Consider the following 9947-nt stretch of genomic DNA (forward strand, 5'->3'; position numbering starts at 1 on the left):
TTTTCATATCTTTTCTTATACCATTTTTCATATTTTCCAGCAATATTTTTATTAGATCTTATGTGTCATGCTGTTTCTGGGTGGCCTTCCCAGATGGGATCTTCATGATATTTATGAAGAATTTCTTTAATTTATGTCGACATTTGCCACATGCATAACTTCTGGGGTTAACGCAAATATTAGATCTTTGAGAACTTGGGTACCTATTTTATATTTATTTTAAATATTTTTACTCGAGTATTCATTATTCTTTACCAATTTGTCTTCTAAGGGACAACTGTCTTTTTCTCTTACAAGTCCTAGATTGCCAGCCCTTTTCAGCCTGGTTGATCATTGTCCTAAATCAATAACTTCCTCAACAATCCGGTTGCTTTTATTTATTATGCTACTAATTTTCTATCCTTTTGGATGAAAACGAGCGTGACATGTCTAATTGAAAATTTGTTTATTTATTAAGCGCTTTATTTATAATAAGGTTCTCTTTGCGAGTTTTTATTTTCTTTATTCTGGCTGGTTTTTTAGTTTCCGATCTTGTGGTAACTTTAGGTATTTTGCATATTTCCACATTATGTTATTATTTTATAAGGTTTGTGGTATAAATCTTCTACCTTGACAGCCTTCATAGATGTTATTTTGAATAATTTCTATGGAAACTACTACTGTGAATTTGCAAATTCTTGAACTTAGATAGTGCTAATGAAGCTGTCTTAATAAATTCTTCTAATGAGTGAGGCATTTTGCAGTGATTCATTTGTAATTGTTTACTGTTCTTATTGAAATTCGGGTGAGTTTATATGTTTAGGGTGCTAAATTTGAATATTATATCACTAGCACGATTACGCAGGTTAAAACTGCTAGCCAAACATCTGAAATATTTGGGTTAATTTTTGGCTCTGGTTCAGCTGGGTGGTTCATATTTTAATATTATATTCTCTGATATTTCAGAGTTTCCTTTTCCTACCTCGTAACCAGCTATGGCTATCATAATGCCTTGGGCTATTTTTGTCCACGAAGACATTTTAAAGAGATGATATGATTGAAAGAGAAAATTAAAGAGAAAATAAAAATTTATTCCTGTTTCTTTGGGGGGTGGAAAAAATGCTAATTTATTCTTATTTCTTTGTTTTTTATGTTTATCATATTAAGCATTTCATTTTACTTTTTTTTTCTTATTTAGTTAGCATTATAAAAGTTATTATTTAACAGGTTTATTTCTAAAAATGTTTGTTCTTAAGGAAACATTTTTTTAATTTAACATTTTTGACATTTCTAATTTTTCTTACAAAATTTTCTGAAAATTTTTTCAAATGATGGATAGTTAAATACAGCTTATTTTTTCTTGTTTAATTATTAAAAATTTATGTCTATGATTTTTCTTTTTTTTCATTTTGTTTTCTATGCCATTTTGAGCTTAAAAAAATGTTTCTATTTTGGTAAAACATCAGTAAACATTAAAAAAATTTTTTTTTTCACATTTAAGGAGTTTTATGAAAACGATCTAAGCACTTGACTTTTGATTTTGTATGTCCTCTTCTGGGAACATAACTCAAAATGACAAAAAGTTTTTACAGCAAAAATTTAATTTTCGCTTGTCAATAGGCAGCCGTTAGGTTGCCCGAATATTTTCTTACTTCAAAATAATGTCTAAATTGTCAAACCGACTTCAGAATTAAGCTAGTTACATTATTATAATTATACTTATTATGCTGCCAGTGACCGACTTCAATAATTTCTTCCCAATTGTTTACCACCTTATCACCGTTGGACATTTCTGGCTGGCTGTAGGTTTGTGTTTGTAGAAATTGTGTTTATTTGAAGTGTGTTGGAACTCGAAAGTTACAAAAGTGGGCGCCAGCGCATCTAGTGGTAGCGTATTTGTTTTTCAACTGCCGCAATTTTCATGTAATCTTCATCGTTGGAGCCCAAATTTAATTCATCAAAATCGCAAAAGCGAAATTTGTGTTTGTTCCGAATGTGGTTCATTTGCTTCTTCTTCCAGTTTATTGACACAAAATTTAACAGCGATAAAAATTAGATTCGGAAAACCACGTCCAATACCTTCTCTTTTTCGCTCCTTTTACAAGACTTAGGCTGTAATCAGCCAGTATAATCAAGGCAGGATCGCCATATAAAAGGTGGAAAATGAATAGGCGGTTTTGTGAGGTGTAAGTGCGAATGAGCGAATGCATCTTTATTCAAATATTGTTAGCTTATTTATACTAAATTATTCTACACATTTTTTTACATATGTACATATCTACTTCAAGCATACATACTTACATACCTACATACAACTCGACACAAATATGTACCTCCACATTTGTGTTGAGCTGTGACTTCTGTGGGAAACGCAATGTCAGAAAATTTTTCTGAATGCAAATTTGGTTTAAATCGTGTGAATTGCTCTGTCAGCAACAATTAGAAAATGCCCCTTTTGTGTTGATGAAAATTTAGGCTCTTTTTGTTACAGGGTAGCATATTAACTGGTTTACTTATTTGGCATTGAAACTGTTGGCTGTTTAGACTACAATGGTTCCAAAGTAGTGGAAAGAGTAGGGTCTACGGTATACTGTGCTCATCCGGAAATAAGCAGATCCTACAGGCTATTAAATACTGCAGCGTTTACCAAGCGGAAATATTAACCGTAACCAAAGCAGTAGAAACCCTGGAAGAGACTAGCTGAAGCTGCAACCGTGTTAACTTTTATATTGACAGTCAAGCAGTAATTAAGGCAATAATCTCGCATAGCACAGCATCTAAATGCGTGTTAGAGTGTAAACAGTCTCTGGAGAGAATCGGGACAGGGAGAAGCATACATCTATATTGGGTCCCAGGGCATATGGGAATAGATGGGAATGAAAAGGCGGTTGAACTAGCTAAAAAGGGCGCATCCCTTGAAGCTTGCTCCGTAGACGTCCCAATTAGACTGGGCGAGATTAAGCGAAGGCGAGAGGTTCACATTATCGACCAAGCGGGAAAGGTGTGGGTTCAAGCGCGGGGCTGTAAAGGGTCGAAGATTATGTGTAGGTCTTACAACCTTAGACTAACAAAGTTGCCTCTATCAATTAAAGGAGAGGACTGTAGACTCATGACGAGTATTCTGACTGGACACTGCCTTCTGGCGTCACATGCCTTTAAATTAGGCTTGGTCAGTGATAGCGTATGTAGGAAGTGCGGGTTGGAGGAAGAAACGATCTAGCACGTTCTGTGCTCGTGCCCTGCACTTGCCAGGCTAAGACTCCAGCTATAAGGAGTGATACAGCTGTCAGATCTAGTGGTTTAAGTCCTAGGAAGTTTCTAGTATTTGCCAAGAGGACGGAGTTATTTTAGGTCCTGGTTTTTAATAGGGTTTTTCAGTTTGGTCGTTAAAACAAACTTATGGTAATACTACGGACTCAACCAGTCTATGTGAGGTCCTCATGGACTGGCCAGTTCAACCTAACCTATCTTCCTCCCCGAAATCCTCGTCGGTAACGTCTGAATTTGCATTTGTTGGTGGCAATAGTGCTATGGTATCAAAATCTGCACTATCATCCTCCAAAATGGCCAATATGTGTCCAATGTCCTACATGTAGGACACCAAATTTTACGCTAATACGACAACTTCATTAACACCAACGAAAGTTTTCTATGTACAAAACAGTGGACGAATATTTCAAATATGCGAACTTCGACAAAAAACATTGATTTTTTATATTTGAATTAGCTAATTTTTACCTACCGTGCAAAGGTAGCGAGAAGTTCCGACATTTTGAAAAAAGCACAAATTTGTAAATTAATTTCGCAGAAATTGTATAGAAAACTAACCAGATGAGTAAAATTAGCGGTTCTCGACAGTCTGTTACTCTTTATGTAAACAACTAAGTAGATTGACTACATATAGGTCATTGGGCATATCGGTTAAACAATCATTATTCTAACTATACAAAGACAAAACAAATTGTTCATTACAAAATAATGAAATAAAACTTAAATATACTTCAATTAATAAGCAACATTCTGTAAAAATTTCATATAATAGTCGCTGTAAATCGTATATACGAAACGCAAAAACAAAAAAAAATATGTGCGGAAAATCAAATAAAAACATAAAAGTGTTTATAACAGAAATTTACTAGTAGACATGGTGGCACAAATCCAAACCTGAACCCTCCAAGAGGGTGCCGACTGGAAATGGGCACTACAGTATTGAGCCTGTGCGATGTCAGGACGGTGTCCAGCTAAGATCAGGAATCAGGGCTGTGTGCCTGACTCATTAATGGCGTGGTTATACGGAAATGATTCTTGGCCATGGTTTCCGGGGTATCTTTCTCTCTTTCTATTATCTTTTCTTTCTTCCCTGTTTCCTTTCCTTCTCGGGCTGGATCAAGGCGTTATGCGTTTCCGTGCCGAGGATCAGCCAGGCTGGGGGCCCTAAATAGCCCAGTCGCGAACGGAGCCCTCCTGTCACCACGTCGCACCTGGTTGTATGAAGACCTTACCCGGGTATTGCGGATCTCTGCACTGGTGGACGTTCCTTCTCCGCCATTCCTGGGAACATAAATAAAAACAACAAAAAAAAACGCAACAAAACAAAAAGAGACCGGCGCTCTTCAAAGGCCGGGAGGGCTTCTGCCCAGCGCAACGGTGACCAGTACGATGCAGAGTCATTCTAACCGCCAGACAATGGCTAAAAAAGGGGATGATTCAGGACCAGTGGCGATGCCGAGTCAGAACCCTCTCCCGAACAAAACTTTGGGCAGTGATGCAGGGCAAAGGGGTGTTCTCCAGGATACTCCTAGCACGAACAGAGACACGGGAGGTGCGCAGAATGCAGCCTCATTTGAAGCTGGTGCGCAGGCCCCGCGTGGTCCACCCCCGACACCCACGGATGCGCACCACTCCACCTGAGGAAGTAATGATGAAAACGAAAGGGGTGAGTTACTATTTGATTTCATCCTAAACTCTAGACTAATCATAAGCAATAGGGGAACTGAACCAACCTTTATTACTAAAACAAGAAAGGAAGTTCTCGATGTCACCCTAGTTTTGGAATATGCGGAGAAGTTGGTCAGAAACTGGAGGGTCCTTAAGGACCACTCATTCTCTGACCATCGTTACATCCAATTCGACCTAGACTTGGTGAAAAAGCAGAGCGCTGACACGAGAAATATTAGAAATAAAAACTGGCAAGAATACAATACGGAACTGGCTAGGATATTGCCACTTGGAAGCGTACCCGAAACGCCGGGCAGCATGCCTGAACTGGAAAATCTGGTAAATAACTTCACGGGGTCATGCCTTAAGGCATTAGATAAAGTCTGCCCCAAGAGATTTCAAAGGGGTAAAAAGAAGCCACCATGGTAGAATTCACAAATCGAAAACATTCGCAGGTTAAGTAGGATGCCTTTCAATGCAGCTACAGCCTCTGGCGATGAGCAGCATTGGGAAGTTTACAAACAATATCTTAGAAACTATAAGTTTGAGCTAAGGAAATCTAAAAGATCCTCTTGGCGAGATTTCTGTAGCAGCATGGAAACAGTGTCTGAAGGGGGGAGACTCAGGAAAGTACTCACCAGATCGGCTAATACGGCCCCAGGATGCTTGCAAAGGCCCGATGGTTCGTGGACCGAAACTGGGGAGGAAACCCTGGACCTACTGCTGAATACACATTTTCCAGGTGCGACTAGGAAATAACCAGGGGATATTCAAAGCTCGACACAAGTAACACAACCTAATTACAAGAGATAAGATATCTTGGGCCATCCAATCTTTTGTACCATTCAAAACTGCTGGGCCGGACGGAGTTACATCTATTCAACTGCAACAATCACTGGAATGCAGCACTAACTGGCTATACGCTATAATAGGAGGTGCCGTGGCCTTTAACCACATCCCGCGTACATGGAAAAGATCTAAAGTGTTATTTATTCCCAAGGCAGGCAAGGCGTGCCACGCGAAACCAAAAGACTTCAGACCCATCAGTCTATCTTCGTTTCAACTAAAGGTGTTGGAGAGACTGATGTTTCCATATATCAGGGAGGCAGTGAATGACCAACCCTCTGAAGCACAACACGCCTATATGAAGGGAAAATCAACGGAAACTACATTACATGAAATTACATCGTGCATAGAGAGATCGTTCTCATTCAAGGAATACTACCTGGCAGCCTTCCTAGACATAGAAGGAGCGTTCAACAACATTAAACCCGACTCGATCATTAAGGTACTGACTGATCTGGGCATCGAATCTCAGCTGTTGGAGCTTGTGCGCCAATTGCTGCTATGCAGGGTAGTACAGGCAGACCTTGCAGGGATATCGGTGAGCAGGTTCGTCAGTAGGGAAACTCCCCAAGGTAGAGTCCTATCCCCTCTGCTGTGGGTCTTGGCGGTAAATCAACTGCTAAGGGACATAGGGGATGAGAGGGGCTGGTAAGTTGTAGCATATGCTGACGACCTTGCCTTGGATAAGTGGGAAGTTTCCAAAAACTCTCTGCGATACGCTGCAGGTGGAATTAAGAAAGGTCGAAGCATGGGCCGCTGATAATGGTCTGGTCTTGAACCCAAATAAAACGGAACTGGTGCTCTTGACGAGGAATTATAAGATACCACCCCTTTCAACTCCGGTGCTGGCAAACACAGTGCTTGAGTTAAGTGAGTCCGCCACCTATCTAGGGCTCACACTTGATAAGAAATTGAACGGGACACAAAACACCACGGAACGGATCCGTAAGGCCACGGTTGCCCTCTACACATGTAAAGGGGTAATTGGACAGAAATTGGGTATGTCCCCTATGATAGTGCATTGGATATACACGGCCATAGTTAGGCCAATTTTGGTATACGGGGTGGCAGTATGGTGGCCCGCCCTCGACGGATCTTGCTCTTCAAAAGGTGCAAAGATCTGCATTAGTATGCATAAGCGGAGCCATCCGCAGAATGCCAATGGAGACTATGAATGTAATACTGAACCTATTACCCATAGATTGTACCATGGGTACATGAACACTTCAGCACTAACCATATATTTCATTTAAATTTTTTTCTTTTTATGATTTTGATTTTTTTTTATTACAAGTTTCATGACTCTGTTACACTCTGTAGTATCTAACACTAGTCTAGACTAAACTTCCGTCCGTATGGTTTTTGATAACAAAATACATATATCGATAATCAATACGTCAAAGATAACCATATGGGTTTTGAGCGATTTCCGGAGCTCAGCTCTTTCTTTTCCTGAGAAACTACCGTGCGGTAAACATCTGGTGCAGAAATTTAAGTCCGGGTCGAGTGTTGTGTTTTGAGTAAAGCCAAGTAAGGCGTCTAAATAAGTGTTTTCGTAGGACGTTACCCACGGTAGATCGAGCACACCAAAACAAAATCCTCAATTCCTGCAAAAGAGCCGGCCAATAAATTAGGTAAGAATGCAGTGATGACTTATAAGTTAGTGTCCGTGTAGTTTAGTGCTGACGGGTACTGTTAGTAGTTTAAATAAAGATTAGGAATTAAAATTCGGTACACTTGCAGACAAATACCTACTCCGCATACACTGGAGAAGATTAGCGAGCGGAACGCTGGAAGACTGGTGCAGGAGCCCTCACCGAGTTGCATGCGGCTAACCCCTCCAAACCCCATCCAACAAGGCGCCCTTAAAGTAAACCAATATATATAGTCACAAGCGATTCGTGGTCGCTAGAAAAGGAGATAGGACAGTAAATAGATTTAAAAGTGCATATGCACCTAGAAAGATGTCTAGCATGCTGATCTAAAATGATCCTAACCTAATTTAATTTAGTAATACCTATATTTGAACCTAAAGTCTGAGTTCCCTTGTGTAAAGCTAGTAAAAAGACCTATTATCTTGTAACTACATATATCAAAAAAAAAAAAGAATTATAATTTTACCTAAGCTGAAATGAATTTGAAATCAAATATACGGTTAATACATTAGTTTAATACTTACCCTTAAGATATACAAAGTATCTTCATACTTCCAGTTAAGCTACTCCTTATAATTACCTTCAACCTCAAATTTGCCGTCGTACTAAGCAAATGGGTACATAACGACACATGCATGTAAGCGAACTTAATTCATTTTGTCCACCAACTATTTTAGCATAACTAGAGAAGGTGCCTAGTTACACATGTACTTACATACATATTGTAACGAATTTACTTGCAATTCCCCTTATTTGCAATCTTCTGCTGAGTTCGAATCACTAACTGTTGAATAAACAACTCCAATATTTAATAATGGAAAAATGGCCTTTATTAAAATACTTCACAATAACACTCAAACTTTGCAACGAATAGCTTGCTTAATAACCAAACTGATTGATAGCTCAAATGAAATTCTACTATCCAAAATAATACTGCTATTGCTCGCTAGATAGCGTCTGAATCGAAACTTGCCCATAGCGCCTCTACCGCTGATGCTTTTATACTCTGTGATTTCTTCGTGGCATCTAGGCGCTTCCAGAATTTTACTTAGTTATAAATTTCTCAGCTACAACTACAGATGTATAATTTCTCATTTGAGTAATACTTGCACAAATTATTGCCCTCTCTTGTGACAACTCAGATAAGATATATGTATGTGTTTGTGCATTGACTCTTAGCTGCTGGTATACATACATGGTACATATGTGTGGACGCAATTATTGTTTCGTTTATGTAGATACATAATGATTGAATTATTGATGTGAATTCACGCCACTGCTTAGCATCGGCTTAGAGATAGCAGTACCCCTTAGTTTTGCTAATATTCGTAACACTGCCCTCCATCTCCTTCCAAGAAAGCTTCCGAATTTTTGTTCTCATTGTACCTGCGTTTCATATTACTACTCATTGTTCTTGATCGTTCCCTCGCACTCTGTTGTTTAGCCAATGAACTTCTTCGCAGAGCTTGCACTTGACAGATTGACTTTGCATCATCATTTTCGTCTTGAAGTTTCACAACAGTAGTGCGCGCTGGCTTGAAACCACCCTTGCATTCTTTCTGAAAAATTCTTTCAGTCGTTTTAGTGCGTCCATTAGGGTTTGTCAATGCCGGTCTTTTTCTCGCAGGTACTTTTAATTTCGCTTTATTTGGCCCATTCGATCCACCAACCTTTTCTTTTGACTTTCGTGGCCTTTGTCGAGTCTTCTCCACCATTACTCGATTACTACTGAACCCTTTCTCCAACTTGAAGTTAAGTGGTATATCCTGGTTCTCATAACGCATTACCCTTCTCTGCATATCGATCTTGATGTTGTGGTAACTTGCATTAAAGCCGATGACAGTTTGCCCTTATATACATACAACGGTTTCTATGCTCTATGTACACACTGTAGACTGCAGCTTCAATGTACTGTCACTGTACTCAAGTTTTCAGTCGTTCATTCTCCTTCACCTTGTCGGTACCTGTTTTCTTAAATAAATACAATCCACTTAAGTATCACTACTACATAACGCGTGTTTTAATTATAGCATCTGGCGACGATACAAAACGGGCGATGTCGATATTTGGAAGTGTACCGAAATTTGATTTTAAGGAAAATATATGGAATGTTTTCCATAGTCAACTTGACCAATTTTTCATTGCTAACAATATTGAAGGGGGAAGCAGAGAAAAGCAATTTTCCTGAATGCCCTGTCGGAAAAAACTTACGTGCTTCTAAAAAATTTGCTGAATCCATATAGTCTTGATGGTGCATCAACTACGTATGAACAGTGTATCCTAGCTATGTCGATTCATTTTAAACCAGCCGCGTCCGAATTTCCAGAGCGATTTAAGTTTTATCAGGCCAATAATACGGCAACTGAATCATTAAACGACTGGGCTGCAAGAGTTCGATCATTAGCGGTAGGATGTTCTTTCGGCCCACACTTTGATATGGCGATTCGCGATAAATTCATTATGGGCTTGGAGGCTGGCCCAGCAAAAGACAAAATATTCCTAGAAAATTAAAGCACCCTTACATAGGAA

This window comes from Eurosta solidaginis, chromosome X (assembly GCF_040869045.1).
Source record: "Eurosta solidaginis isolate ZX-2024a chromosome X, ASM4086904v1, whole genome shotgun sequence".
Taxonomy (NCBI): domain Eukaryota; kingdom Metazoa; phylum Arthropoda; class Insecta; order Diptera; family Tephritidae; genus Eurosta; species Eurosta solidaginis.